This window comes from Ambystoma mexicanum, chromosome 2p (genome assembly GCF_040938575.1).
Source record: "Ambystoma mexicanum isolate Mex_15411 chromosome 2p, UKY_AmexF1_1, whole genome shotgun sequence".
NCBI lineage: Eukaryota > Metazoa > Chordata > Amphibia > Caudata > Ambystomatidae > Ambystoma > Ambystoma mexicanum.
The window spans coordinates 1212791867-1212806677 of NC_090923.1; positions in this window are offsets into that span (position 1 = coordinate 1212791867).

Genomic DNA, 14811 nt, shown 5'->3' on the forward strand with positions numbered 1-14811 from the left:
GTAAACCCCTTACCGCCTGGGTCGTAATGAGGCCCTTTGTGTCATAAAGTGTCAAGTGCTTCACAAGTGTCCCCCCTCTTGCAGAAGGTAATTGTCTCTTGATGCAGGATGCAGTTCCCTTGCTAGACTATGGAAAAAATAGATTAGACTAACACTTCGGTGAGTCACTTCTACTGTGCAGGTTCAAAAGTGTGTGAGCTCTCGGTTTATTCCTTTAATCTGGTTCAATCCTGTGGCTGTGTTGGGTTCAAGTCAGTATGAAGAAATAGAAAAAATGACAACAAATATAACAATTAGGGCTCTTGACTTTGCTCCCTCGAACTGTCCCTCGGCGGAAAGTTTTTTCAGAATCTCCCCAGATAGTCTCTTCGATGATTGGAAAGTTCCACTTGGAGGATTATTCCATGCATGAGCATTCCCAATTGTGTGTTATTGTCAATCTCTTAACTTCTTCTGTCTACTAACCCCCGCTCCTCCTCACCTGATTCTTCTGAAGATTACTTCTTTCGACAACCCTTCTTCTTCTTCTGTGGCTTTCTTTTTGAGAAGAGATATGGCCTATCCCGGACGGAAGCCACCCTGCCTCCCTAGAGTGACAGGGATGCAGGGGACCCCCTCCCGGAATGGCCAGAGAGAGGAAAAAAGCATTAACTTAAAAAAACCTCTCTTATCGGTGGTCTCTTGATGGGTATGTGTGAAGTCCAAAAAGGTATGCTGCTGTAGTGGAGATATGCTGGGAAAACGTTGACTCGATGGCAGGAGTATCCAGGAGAGCCAGATGGTGAAATCCGAAGCAGGGAACGGAGAAAGAAATTCAGGAAGCTGGATAGGGCGACTTCCAAAGAGGTATGCACTGGTCAGAAGAACAGGGAGGAAGAGCAGTAACGGTAATGGTAAGAGCAGGGGAAAGCAAGGAGAGGAAAAAGAAGGAGCGCAAGAGGAAACAAAGGCAAGAGGAGAGGGGCAGAGGAGCCGAGCAGAAAGGAAGCGGCGGCACCGAGCTGCGCTGAGAGCAGGCGAAAAAAAAAAAGGGGGGAAGCGGAGAGAAACGAGCCGAAAAGCAGCCAGCTCGGGACCAACAGGGAAGGAAACGGGGAGAGACCTGGGAGGAAAGGCAAAGAGGAAGGAGGAAAGAATTCCTAATCCAACAGAGCGCCGGCACCCGGAGCACAAAGCAAAGGGGTTGCAATGCGCTGAAGGAAACGGAGGCAGGGCTTAATACCGGAAGAAAAACAATAGGTGAGCAGAAGCTAGACCGCTAATCCAGGAAAGAGGAAAACAGCATGGAACCATTCAATGGCGGCGGAACTACCATCTCGACCATAAGCGCCGGGACGGAGAGCCAGTCAGGTGTGTGACAGTATGCCCCCTCCTGAGGGGATACTCCGCGGCTTACCGGGATGGAACCGGTGGAACTTCTGCACCGCTCTAGGAGCATGTATGTGGGAAACAGGTTCCCAAGAGTCGTCAGAATGCAGATAACCCTTCCAATGAATCAAGTACTCCAGTCTACCCTTTCTGTATCTACTGTCTCTTAAATCAGCTACCTCACGCTCTTCAGGAGTCGTATCCTTGACTGTAGATATTCATGGCAGGGCACAGAGGTATGGGTCCTCTCAGTATTCTTTTAGCTGAGAGGAATGAAAAACCGGGAGGATCCATTTCATGTGTTTGGGTAACTGGAGGCGGTAGGATACCGGATTGAGATGTTCAAGGATGACAAACGGTCCCAGGAACCTTGGGGTAAGCTTTGAGGGGTATAACCAGCGAAGCAAATATTTAATAGATAGCCAGACCCTGGTGCCTATGGTCCATCTAGGAGATGAAAGACAGTGTGGATTCTTTTGATGACTATAGCGTGTCTGGCTTGCCTGTAAACAGTCTGAGGCTATCTTATGAGCCTCAGAAATGCTAGAGAGACTAGCCTCCACTGAAGGTACTCTGGAAGCTGGTAGCTGTAAGTCAGGGATAAAGCTGGGATGGAAGCCATAGGTACAATAGAATGGGCTAAGGTTGGTGGCGCTGTGCCTCGCATTGTTGTAGGCGAACTCGGCTTTAGACAGTAAGGAAACCCAGTTGTTCTGTTGAGTATTGACAAAGCACCGTAAATATTGCTCTAAGGAATCGTTCGTCCGTTCGGTCTGACCATTAGTCTGCGGGTGGAAACCAGAAGACATGGCCCTCTCTATACCCAACCTAGAACATAAGGCCTTCCAAAAGCGGGAAGCGTATTGCGATCCCCGATCAGATATATTTTTTTTTGGTAAACCGTGTAGACGGAAGATGTCCTTAGTAAAGACAGAAGCCATCTCAGCAGCCGTAGGAGGACCTGGAAGGGGAGAAAAATGGGCCATCTTAGAAAAGCAATCTACGGTCACCATTATACAGGAACACCCCTCAGAGGGGGGTAGGTCTACGATAAAATCAGTAGAGATGATTCTCCATGGCCTGTCTGGTGGAGGTTCTTGCTGGAGAAATCCTAAAGGCTTCTGTGTGTTATATTTAGCTCTGTTACAAATGGGACAGGCCGTGACATATGCTGTTGCTTCTTGCTTCATGTCAGGCCACCAGAAATGCCTCTTGAGAAGGTCGATGGTAATGACTGTTCCTCTATGCTCTGCTACAGGATCGTCGTGACACCATCTTAGAGCTCTCAAGCGGGTCTTCTGAACAGGTAAGAACAAACGATGGTCCATAGAGTCCATTGGTCTTGTGAGGTATCAAGGAAGATTTGGTGGGTGATGGAGGTGGATATGTCAAGGAGCCCTTTCGTACTTCTTCCAAAAAAGAGGATACAATACCCACTTACCTCTTTTGAGGCAAAATGAGGTTAGGTAATTCCCTGTTGGAAGCACCAGGTAATGGTATTCTTGAGAGGGCATCGGCCAGAACATTTTTAGACCCAGGTAACTAGGTCAGAATGAAGTCGTATTGTGAGAAGAAATGGGCCCACCGAGCTTGTCGAGAGTTTATACATTCTATGTGTTGGATTACCTTTAAGTTCTTATGATCGGTCCTCATCTCGAAAGGGAAGGATGCACCTTGCAGCAGATGACACCATTCTTCACGAGCCACCTTCATGGCTAGTAATTCTTTCTCGATTACAGAGTAATGAATTTGACTGGTGGTTAAGGTTTTAGATAGATAGGGTACTGGGTATTCTGTGCCTTCATGGTCTTGAAGTAAGACTGCACCTATGGCCTCGGCAGAAGCATCAGTCTCGACGATGAGCGGTCGTCTCTGGTCGGGCTGTCGCAATATCGGAGCCGAACAGAAGGCTGTCTTCAGTAGTCAAAAAGCCTTGTCTGCCTCGACGGACCATAGAAAGGGTGAAAAAGACTTCTTCAATAGTTTCGTGATGGGGAGTACCACTTCAGAGAAACCATGGATAAACCTCCGGTAAAAATTTACCAGTCCTAAAAATCTTTGAAAGTCCTTGATAGATGTGGGAACAGGCCAATGGAGTATGGACTCGACCTTGTGGGGATCCATCTGTATGCCCTCTGCTGACAGAACAAATCCCAAGTATGGTACGCTGGTGACTTGAAACACACATTTCTCTGGATTGACTAAGAGGTGATTCTCTTTCAGTCGTTCCATCACTTTGTGAAGATGCTCGATGTGGAGTTGTTTAGAGGTCGAGTATACCAGGATATCGTCCAGATAGATGATGGTACATTGGAACTGAAGATCAGAAAAAATGCGATCCATGAATCGTTGGAATATGGATGGAGTATTAACAAGGCCAAAGGGCATCACCCGATATTCAAAATGGCCGAACGGGGTCCTGAACGCCATCTTCCACTCATCCCCCGCGCGTATGCGCAAGAGATGATAGGCGCGTCGTAGGTCGAGTTTAGAAAAAATGACTGCCCCTTGGACGGCCTCCAGGATGTCTTCAATGAGGGGCATGGGATAGCGATCCCTTACAGTGATCTGATTAAGTCCTCTGTAGTCGATACAAGGGCGTAATTCACTCGTATCTTTCTTTGGGACAAAGAACATTGATGCCCGGGCTGGCGAGCATGAAGGTTGGATAAGCCCATTCTGGAGGTTGGTATCCAGATACTCCCTCAGCACCTTCTTCTCCTTAAGAGACAGAGAAAACATCCGCCCATAAGGAACGATGGCATCAGGGACTATGTCGATGGCACAATCCTTAGGTCGGTGTGGTGGGAGCTCTTGAGGTACCTTGTCCACAAAGACTTCTTTGTATTGGTGCAGCTCAGTGGGGATTACATGAATGCCCACAGAGTGGGAAGAGTGTTCCTTGACCGCCTGTACCTTATTGAAGTGTGAATCAGACATGCAAGCTCTCAGACAGTAGGTAGAAGAGAAAGCTATCTGATTCTTTTCCCAGTCGATGGAGGGATTATGTCTCCGAAGCCATGACATACCGAGAATAACTGGGAAATGAGCAGCTCTGATAAGGTCAAATTGGAGGGTTTCAGTATGTTGAAGAATTTTCATCTCAAGGGGCAGAGTGGTATGAGTGATAAGACCGGAACTGAGTGGTTTTCCATACACCCCCTCAACCCTTTGATCTACTTCCTTCTCTTGGCGTTCTATCCCGGATCTGTTGGCACAAACAGTGTCCATAAAGCAGCCAGCAGCTCCGCAGTCTATAAGGGCCAGAACGTCGAAAAGGTCTTGATGGAAAGCCAGTTGGACAGCGACCACCATAAGTCGGTTGTCTTCTGATGGGGTGACAGACGCTATGGACATCGAAACATAGGGACTAGGTCGTTCTCTGGGGCAACTCATCCCTAGTAGTTCTGAGGACGAGCGTTTCCCGACCTCCTTGGTGGGACCTCGGGACAATCCCTTAATAGGTGTTGATCTGAACCACAGTACATACGCAGGTTGTTGTCCTTCCTTCTCTTTCTTTCTTCGCGTGTGAGTGGACCTCTTGTGGTACCGATCTGCATGGGTTCTTCTTTGACATGTATAGGTGAGGAAGAATAAGGAGCAGGAAGGTCTTGATGGCTGGGAGGAATGCGACCCTTTGCGCCGTTCGAAACGTCTTTCAGCTATGCGAAAATCCAATTGTAACACCGTGGACCATAGATCGGCAAGCGTAGTCGGTCGCGGCAAACAAGCAAGTTCGTCCTTCAACTCCTCTTGTAGCCCTCGCCGGAAAATGGTGTACTGTGCGGCCTCTGGCCAGCCAGTTTCTGTTGAAATTCTCTTAAAGGTTGAGATGTAGGTTAACAAGTCACTGCTTCCCTGACGTATATCTAGCAGCTGCTCGCTGGCCACCTGGACAGTCTCCTTTCTTTCAAAGGCTTCTTCAAACTGGGCCATAAAACCACTGTAATCCTGTAGGAGGGGACTTGCGCTGGTAACCAAAGGTGTGGCCCATGCTAACGCATTGCCGGTAAGGTTTGAAATCAAGAACCCTATTCGGGCCTGATCAGATGAGAAAGTCTGTGGCCTAAATGTAAAGTGGATTATGCAGGCTTCCATAAATTCTTTACATTTATGTGGCGAACCACCATACTTCCCAGAAGTAAGTGGTAGGGGAGGTAACTCAGTCTGCCTCCTCTCATAATTATCCACCCTCTTTCTAAGGACTGCATTCTCTGCCTTTAGGCTCTGGAGTTCTTGAGAAAGTCCTTGTACGGCAGTGAGTAGCTCCTGGACCTGTTCGGCAGAGGCCATGTCCGAGGTATTTTGGCGTTGCAATCTGTCAATCTCTGAACTTCTTCTCTCTACTAACCCCCGCTCCTCCTCACCGGATTCTTCTGAAGATTACTACTTTCGACTACCCTTCTTCTTCTGTGGCTTTCTTTTTGAGAAGAGATATGGTCTATCCCGGACGGAAGCCACCCTGCCTCCCTAGAGTGACAGGGATGCAGGGGACCCCCTCCCGGAATGGCCAGAGAGAGGAAAAAAGCGTTGGCTTAAAAAAACCTCTCTTATCGGTGGTCTCTTGATGGGTATGTGTGAAGTCCAAAAAGGTATGCTGCTGTAGTGGAGATATGCTGGGAAAACGTTGACTCGATGGCAGGAGTACCCAGGAGAGCCAGATAGTGAAATCCAAAGCAGGGGACAGAGAAAGGAATTCAGGAAGCTGGATAGTGCGACTTCTAAAGAGGTATGCACTGGTCAGAAGAACATGGAGGAAGAGCAGTAACGGTAATGGTAAGAGCAGGGGAAAGCAAGGAGAGGGAAAAAAAGGAGCGCAAGAGGAAACAAAGGCAAGAGGAGAGGGGCAGAGGAACCGAGCAGAAAGTAAGCGGCGGTACCGAGCCGCGCAGAGAGCAGGCAGTAAAGAAAAAAAAAAGGGGAAGCGGAGAGAAACAAGCCAAAAAAGCAGCCAGCTGGGGACCAAAAGGGAAGGAAACGGGGCGAGACCCGCGAGGAAAGGCAAAGAGGAAGGAGGAAAGAATTCATAATCCAACAGAGCGCCGGCACCCGGAGCACGAAGCGAAGGGGTTGCAACGCGCTGAAGGAAACGGAGGCGGGGTTTAAGACCGGAAAAAAACCAATAGGTGAGCAGAAGCTAGACCGCTAATCCAGGAAAGAGGAAAACAGCATGGACCAGTCAATGGCGGCGGAACTGCCATCTCGACCATAAGCGCCAGGACGGAGAGCCAGTCAGGTGTGTGACAGTTATTTGCTGGATCTCGGATGAATGTGGCAGCGTCAATTTCGATAGGCCTTCCCACTAATTCAGGAAAGTCAGCCACTATGCGGAAAAAGACTCTGTGCACCAGTCTGCTGTCTTCTAGTGAAAGGGACATTTGTCCTGTCTTGCTGGGTTCCGGATAAGTTATTTCCTCGATGTGAACAATGTTTGCACTGTCCAGACTCATGGAGTGCGACCAATATGCTAATTTTGTTTAACAGATTGCTCAAATATTCAGTGTTTGCTGGATCTCAAATAAATGTCAACGTGTCTGTGGTTCTTCCGACAATAGATGGGCGTTCTTCGATTATGCGAAAAAAAAGTGTATTGATGAGTTCATCTAGTATCACCTGTGGTGGAAGCATTTGTGTCCTTATCACTGTACTCCGGGAGTACGATGAAGGCTCCCGCAATAACAGTAAGCAGGTGTCTGATTACTTTTTTGTTCTCAGGATCTTGTAGAAAGTCTGCAACACTGGTGACCCTCCCTACCAGTGACGGATATGATACTAATACTAAGTGGAAGTAAGTAAGCACGTCCTTTGTGATGTCTCTACTGGGGGACACCATACGTGCTGCCAAACAAAGTCTCGGTACTGGATGGATCAGGATACTGTATCTGCTTTCAATGTAAGAGTCCTTGATCAAAGTTTGTTATAGTCTTTTCCTCAACAAGGCTTAAGTGTGACTTGGTTCAAAAGTTCATGTCAACAAAACGTGCTGTGGCTTATATACGCAATTATCTTCTTCACCCTGCAACTAGGATGCACAGAGTGTCCGTTTTTTATGTCCTTACCCCTTTTTCCTTTGCTTAGGGGAATTTCCAAGTTAAGCCACAATTTGGCAAAAGGTTTCTTTGTCTTGCTTTACTGCTCATGTGTCCTTCTTCCTCGTCATGGATCTCATCTGCATGTGCTGTGGTTCGTCCCCATTGTCTGTATTTTCTTCACGGTGGGGTGCAGGCAGGGGGTTTTCTCTGATATAGGGCTTATTGTCATTTAGAAAAATCCATGCTCTCCTGCCCTTTAACTTCACAACTGACCGAGTGCAGTCCTCCACGATGAAAGGACCATTGAATCTTGGCTCGTCCCACCTTTTCCTCGTGTGGTTCCTCACCAGCACACTATCTCCAGGGAACACGAGTGGAACACGTAGTTCTTGAACTGAGTCTGTTGCAGTGTTCCCTTCGGTGTTCTGTGCTGCGCTGCACCCTTTTCGTTGTCGTTGCAGCTGGTCTGAAATTACAGTAAGGCTGGATGTCATGCAGTTAAAGTACTTTTGCATGTCAGATCCTAGGACCTCTCCGGTTGACTGGGCATCACATCTAGCTCTGCCTCGATGGGTTAGGGGGGTCCTCATTCTCCTTCCTGTAATTATCTCGTGTGGCGTAAGATAATGGTAGGAGCCTGGTTGGTTCCGAAGAGAATACAATGCCAATGGAAGGCAGTGCAACCATCCCTTCTTTAAAGTAAGCTTCAACTTGGCTATCCTTTCTTTTAACAAGCCATTGAGCCTCTCACAAACCCTATTACCTTCTGGATGATACGCTGACCAGAACTTGTGCTTTGTCATAGCCGGTCAAGTGGCACAGCGAGTAGAGCGCCCGCTTTGACACCCGTGCAGAGCCTGTTAACGCAGGTTCGAATCCCGGCGGGGCCAAACTCAGCCTTTCATCCTTCCGAGGTCGATAAATGAGCACCACACACCGTGGGTAATAATAAGCAGCGCTCAGATACCTGAGGGTTTGTAGCGCTATATAAAAGCCTAATTATTATTATTATTTATTATACCAAGCAACAAGCTGATCTGCTCAGAGACTGCATTTACAAAATGAGCCCCATTATCTGATCTCATTACTTCACACACCCCCCACCTAGGGAACACTTCTTTCACTAGGAATGTGGCCGCACAGGTAGAGTTTGGGTGTGTACATGGACCTGCTTCTATCCATCTAGAGAATGGACACACCACGACAATTAAGTATCTGTACCCGTTGCATACTTGAATCATGTTGACGTAATCAACATGCAGATGCTGAAAAGGCCCATTTGGCCGGGGATGACTCCTCTCTTGAATTTTAATGTGTGCCCAGCAGTGAATTGCTGGCAGATTATGCAGTTCACCATAAAGAATGCAACATGCCCAGCTAAATTCGGTATAAACCAGTCTTCCGCGAGCGTTGCTGCTAGATTCTCTTTTGTCAGGTGCATCGGGTAATGCAATTGCTCCAATGCTATTTTTAGTAGGGCTACAGGCATCACTGGTTTACCAGTGCTGTCTTGCCGCCACAATCTGTCAGAGGGGTTCAAAAAGCACCCTCGACGTTTCCATAGGTGTTTCTCCTCCTGTGGTGCCTCCCCCTGGAGCTCCATTAGTTGTGTCTGCCCAAGATCGCTATAGGCTTCTGGTGTGGTTCGTGCTACCATCATTCTTTCATGGGTGCACGCCACTTATACTTCCATAATTGTCTCACTTTTGGATGCCATACGCTTGGCTTCCGTGTCTGCCGCGTGATTTATGCGCGAGACACAAAATCTGTCCCTTTCGTGTGGGCGGTGCCTTTCACGACCGTTATGCCCACTGGGAGCTGTAGTTCCTTGATCAGTCTGTCCAATAGGGCTGCGTGCTGCACTGGCGAGCCGTCCGCTCGGAGGTAGCCCCTCCTTTTCCAGCGCGCTAGGCCTGCGTGCACTGTGGACATCACATAGGCAGAGTCACTGTACACTGTTACTTCCTAGTCTGCGTGATTCTCAATGGCGAGCATCAACGCCAATAATTCTGCAGCCGGTGCTGAGTATCGAGATGGTATTCGTGCACTGACGAGTACTCGAAATTCTCCATTTGCTGTGTGCTTCACCACAGCAACGCCTGTATATCTTTGTCCATCAGCTTGATCGATACTCGAAGACCCGTCAATAAAGACAATGTCTCCTCCTGCCAAGGCATTTTCTTTTACCCTGGGGATTTCATCACAGAATTCTTCATAATCAGCTCTCCTTCAGTGACTGGCTCTGCTATGAACGTAGTTTACTAGTTTACATCAGATTATTTTGATCGATGGATTTGATATGATCACTTCATAAGCAGAAGCTATCTGAGGTGTCAATGTGCCTTTTAGTTTCTCTAATATGGCAAATAATGAGTGCTCGACGTATAACGTCATGCAACATCCCATTACAATGGTTGTTGCCTTCTCTATGGCGAACGCTGCAGCAGCTAAACTTTGTTCGCATGGGAATTGTCCCTTCATTACTGGGTCCAGGTTCCCACTGTAATATGCCAGGGGCTTGTACCCCAACAAGGTTCTTTGAGCGAGCACTGCCGTCATGACGCTGCCATTTGTGTGCAAAAACATGTAGAATTCTTCTGCATAGTTAGGAATTCTGAGAACTGGAGCCATACAAATCGCTGTCTTGAGTTCAGCAAACCCTTTTTCCATTGCTTCAGACCATTCAATCTTTTCCTTTGTCACCTGGGCCTTCTTTAGGGCCTGGAGTAAAGCCTTGGTATATGAGCTGTAATCGAAAACACATGCCCTAACATAGTTGCACAGGCCTAGAAAGCTCTGCATTTGCTTTATCGTGTGTGGCTTAGCTGTATTCCATATTGCTTCAGCCCTTTCTGGGGTCACCTTCTTCCCTTCATGAGAGATCAGTTGGCCTGTGTACAGCACTTCCTGTTGACAGTATTGTAGCTTTTCCTTGTCAACCTTATTTCCTTTCTCAGACAGTATAGTCAGTAGCTGAACAGAATCATGCCTGCATTGTTCTTCTGTGGTACTGCAGATTAGAATGTCATCCACATACTGCAAGAAGACACTTTCTAATGCAATATTGCTTAGGTCCACCTGTAGGACTCTATTGAAAATGGATGGGGACTCACAGTACCCCTGTGGCAGCCTTGTGCTTTTCAGGCGCATTTGTCTGAACGTGAATGACGTCAGATCTTGTGAGTCACGGTGCAGCGGGATTGAGAAAAAAGCATTTTTCAAGTCAATCACCGTGAAATATTTTGCCTCGACGGGTATATTACATAGGATTGTAGATGGATTAGGGGCTATACGGAACTCGGCTTCAACAATATCATTTAATGCTCGTAAATCCTGGATTAAACACCAAGACCCTCCCTTTGATTTTTTGACAGGACAAACCGCTGTATTACACAGTGACTCTGACGCCACTAAGATGCCGTGGTCCATCAGGGCAGAGAACGTTTTAAAAATCCGTTCGTCTGCCTCTCTGGACATGGGATATTGTCAGACTCTCAGCAAAATTGCTCCTGGCTTTAGTTTAATTTTCACTTCTCCCACCCCCTTCAAGAGGCCTACGTCATAGGGTCCTGTAGTCCATACTGAGACAGGTACTTTAGCTATATCCTCATCAAAATATTCCGGACGATTCAGTGCCAACATCATTCTCTGAGGCACTTCTCTTCTGATCATTTTTACCCAAAAAATGAGACTCACTTCCACCCTTGTCTCTTCTGAGTCTGATTGTTCTTCAAACAGATCGTCATCGGTGACGTCAGTCACTCGATACCCTTCTTCAATGGCGATGATTGCGCACCATTGTCTGCCTTCATCATCGTATCCGTCGACCAATGCTACTTTCCCTTGCACTGCTACAGCATGTATCATCAAGGGAAATACTTGTCCCTCTTCTTCATGCATAGGTATTCTTGGTCTGAATAAAAACTCATCAGGGGTTCTCATAGTTCTGTCTGCGAGGCCTGGCAATCCTGCCATAAGCACCCGCATACCATATGTGAAAACTTCTGGTTCCAGTGGTATAGCTCTCATGGCTATGAGTCCTGAGTATGCTCTAATTATTTCGCACACATTCGAGTAACGCATTCTCGGAGTAGAGCATACTATGCCCTCCTCCGTGAACGAAATCGTCATGTTCAATTTTGTCATTAAGTCTCGACCCAACATTTTTACAGAGGTCTGGCATGAATAAAATAAAGGTACAGTCATGTCGCACTCTCCTATTGAGACCGGGAGTGCGTCCGTAAAGGGAACTCGACTGTGAGCTCCTGTGAAACTCTGAGTATCTATGGCAAGGAAAATTTGCCTTCACGTATGCACGAGCATGTTGCACCCGTGTCCACTATGAAGGAATATTCTTAACCTCCTATAACGACATTCACCCTAGGTTCCCTATGAGGTCTGGTGTCACTGATAGGATAGAGCACATCAGGGTTCTCAGTGAGCTGTCCTAGTGTATATATAAGTTTGTCCCACTGTGCACTTGCAGATGTTCCCCATTCCCAGTGTAGCTTCCCCTTCCAGGGTTCTGGGTCTGTGGCAGTTGTGGTGGTGCCTGTTGGGTTTGTCCTTGTGGAAGATTCCCTATATTCTGTGGTTGCACCCCTTGCTGCTATCCGTGACAACACCCCCCTCTGACCATGTGGTGTTCCTTCATGCCGGTCAGACTGTGTAGCTGACTCTGATGCCCTTGGTGCGGACTCGCTAGCATCTGACCATCGTACCCCTTTGTCCTTTGGGAGTCGTCTTTCACGCCATCTCCCTTCTTCACTTGCCTCGTGCTCCTCCTCTTCAGAGTCGGACATTGGTTGTTCCCAATTCACGCAACTCCTTGTGTCATCATCGTTTCTACTGATTTCCAATATATCCAGGGACAGTTTCGTACTCCCACTACTTCGGGTGACATCCTCCATGTCATATAGCTGAGTGCTCTCCAGGCACTCTCGTCCTCCCCCTCCCCTGGGGTAATTGTTCTAGCCCCATTTCATCATATATTTTATCGATCGTTTCCCTGATGCTTCTGGTGTCGAAGTCATCTTCAATATTTGACCTAGTTGTGCCTAGTACTGAGTCGTACGCAGGAAGGAATTCTTCAATATCTTCCCAGTCTACCACTGGATCGGGTTTTTTTAACCTCCCTCTCCAAATATTCGAGATTGCGTGCCGTCTGTCTATGCTTACGTTCAATATCATCATCAAATTCTTTGCGCTTCCTCGCCTCTTCTCTGACTCTATCTTCTTCCCTTCTCTTTTCATTTCTACGTTCATCTGCCTTTTGTATCTCCTCATCTCTACGTCTCCTTATCCTTTTTTCACATACCCTTTGCTCTTCTTCCAACCTTTGTTTGCGATCGAGCTGCTTTTCTTGCTCTTCGCGATATAGCTGTTCTCGCCTCAGCCTATCTTTCCTCCTTATCCTTTTGTCCCTTAACTCCTTCTCTTTCTCCTTTCTCCGTGCCTCATCTAACCTCTCATTAGGTCTCACATCATCACTTCCTTTGCCATCGAATTTCAATAAGATTTGTCCTCCCATCCATTCATCTTTTGCAAATGCTATCTCATCAGTTCTGTCTTCACTTCCTTCCACTTCTTTCCCTCTCTCTCCTTATCGAGAGAAGCACTTGTCTGTGCCTGATCCTTACTTTCATCATCGCATCTCCCCTTGTCCCTCAGGACTATGGAGGTGAGATCCGAGCCCTTATACTTCCCTTGATTTTCGTCACTACTGTAAGTAGGTGACTCATATGCGTGGTTGCTGTACCCTCTGGCTGCTTTAAGCCGGGCTTACTCTTTTCGGGTTCTGTTTCAGGCGGGGCAGCTGGCGCGGTAGGCATCTCACCCCCCTCCGTGCATACATTTAATATCCAGTCTGCAGGTGGCTCTTCCTCCTTTGGCTGTTCGAACATTTTCCAGAGTTCTAGAACAGCAAGGCGTTTCTCTAGCTTCTTGCCTGTATATGTGGCATGCAAGTACGTCGTCATATGTTGTAAAACGGCTTTAGATAAAGACCCATTTTGTGGCCACGGCATAAACATCTTGTGGGCGGTACCCTTAACCCACTCGGTGCTACATTTCTTAAGCGTGGGTGCCTGTTTCGGCAGTTCCTTACATAAGTGTGCTAATGGAGTAATGTCTTCCATGCTTATATCTGTTTCTATACCTCTTAAATTATGTTTTTCAATGCTTTCACGCAACTTTAACACTTCCAACAATATGAGCGAGCACCAAACACTGCAAGCTTCAATCCAATTTTTTCTGCCAAAGTCTTTTATATCATCAATTTACTCAAAAACATCAATTTGTGTGTGATTCCATCTCAACTATCGAATCGCACAAATCTTAATCAGGTCTCACACAAAACACACAAAAATAATTCTTTCACATGTGATGGCACAACAGAACATGTAAGATAGACACTTAACAGACTAGACAGACACCAGCTGGACACAAATATCTCTGCCTCTAATTATTACCCCTACGTGGAGTTTAAATGAACCCCGTTCACAACGTTTTTAAACGTGGTGGTAGCCTAGTCATCCCCTATTATGTGGGGCTCTGAGTTCACGTTTCTTCTGACCGCTATATTAAAGCGCAGGAATAAGGCGAATCCTCTCACTTCTCAGGTGTCTGCCCTGGTACCCTCTGTCTTCTCAGGTGTTCGCCCTGGTATTCTATCTCTTCACAGGTGTCCGCCCTGGTATTCTTCATTTATTCAATCATTCTCGAGTCATTATCCCTATATATATATTTAGTCTTCTCTACTTCTGACTACTTTGTTTTTCCACCTCCCTCTGTTACCTTTTCCCTTACTTGTTCTAACGCCTATGAAATTTGCCAAAGCAGTGCATTTTTATTTCACTCAACATTCGCATTGTTCCTCTCTGGACCCTCAGGATCACCGCCTCCGTTACCGCCTCCTTCAGACTTTCACCTGATCCGCTGCCTGTAGGAATGGGAAGGGTTATGGTTTTTTAAAACGGGTCCCTTCAGGCCCCACTGCAGTTTTGGATCAATTACACTACCATTGTCCACGGGAAGTTTCACAGTCTACTCAGCCGAATGGCGAAGGACTTGTGATATTGCCGAAGACCTAGAGTTATTTCGTGTCGACGGTCAATAGGTGTCTTATCAATAATCAATAATCGGTAATCAATGGTTTCTAACCATCCTCTGCTACCAAGTGTACAGGAGGAGGAGTGACCTCTGACCGGCCCATAGAATCAGAGCTCACCCTCGAGTACTTTAAGACGAGATAGCTGCAGCTTGAGGTGGATGGGGTGCGGGATTCTCTTACTCCAACACCAATCAATAAGGGCAACTTCAATGGTTTGGCAAAGGGGAGTCGGTTTAATGACAAGTACAAAAAACGAGGAAACATGGAGATCAACAATGATGCGATGGCCCGTCTCGCCTC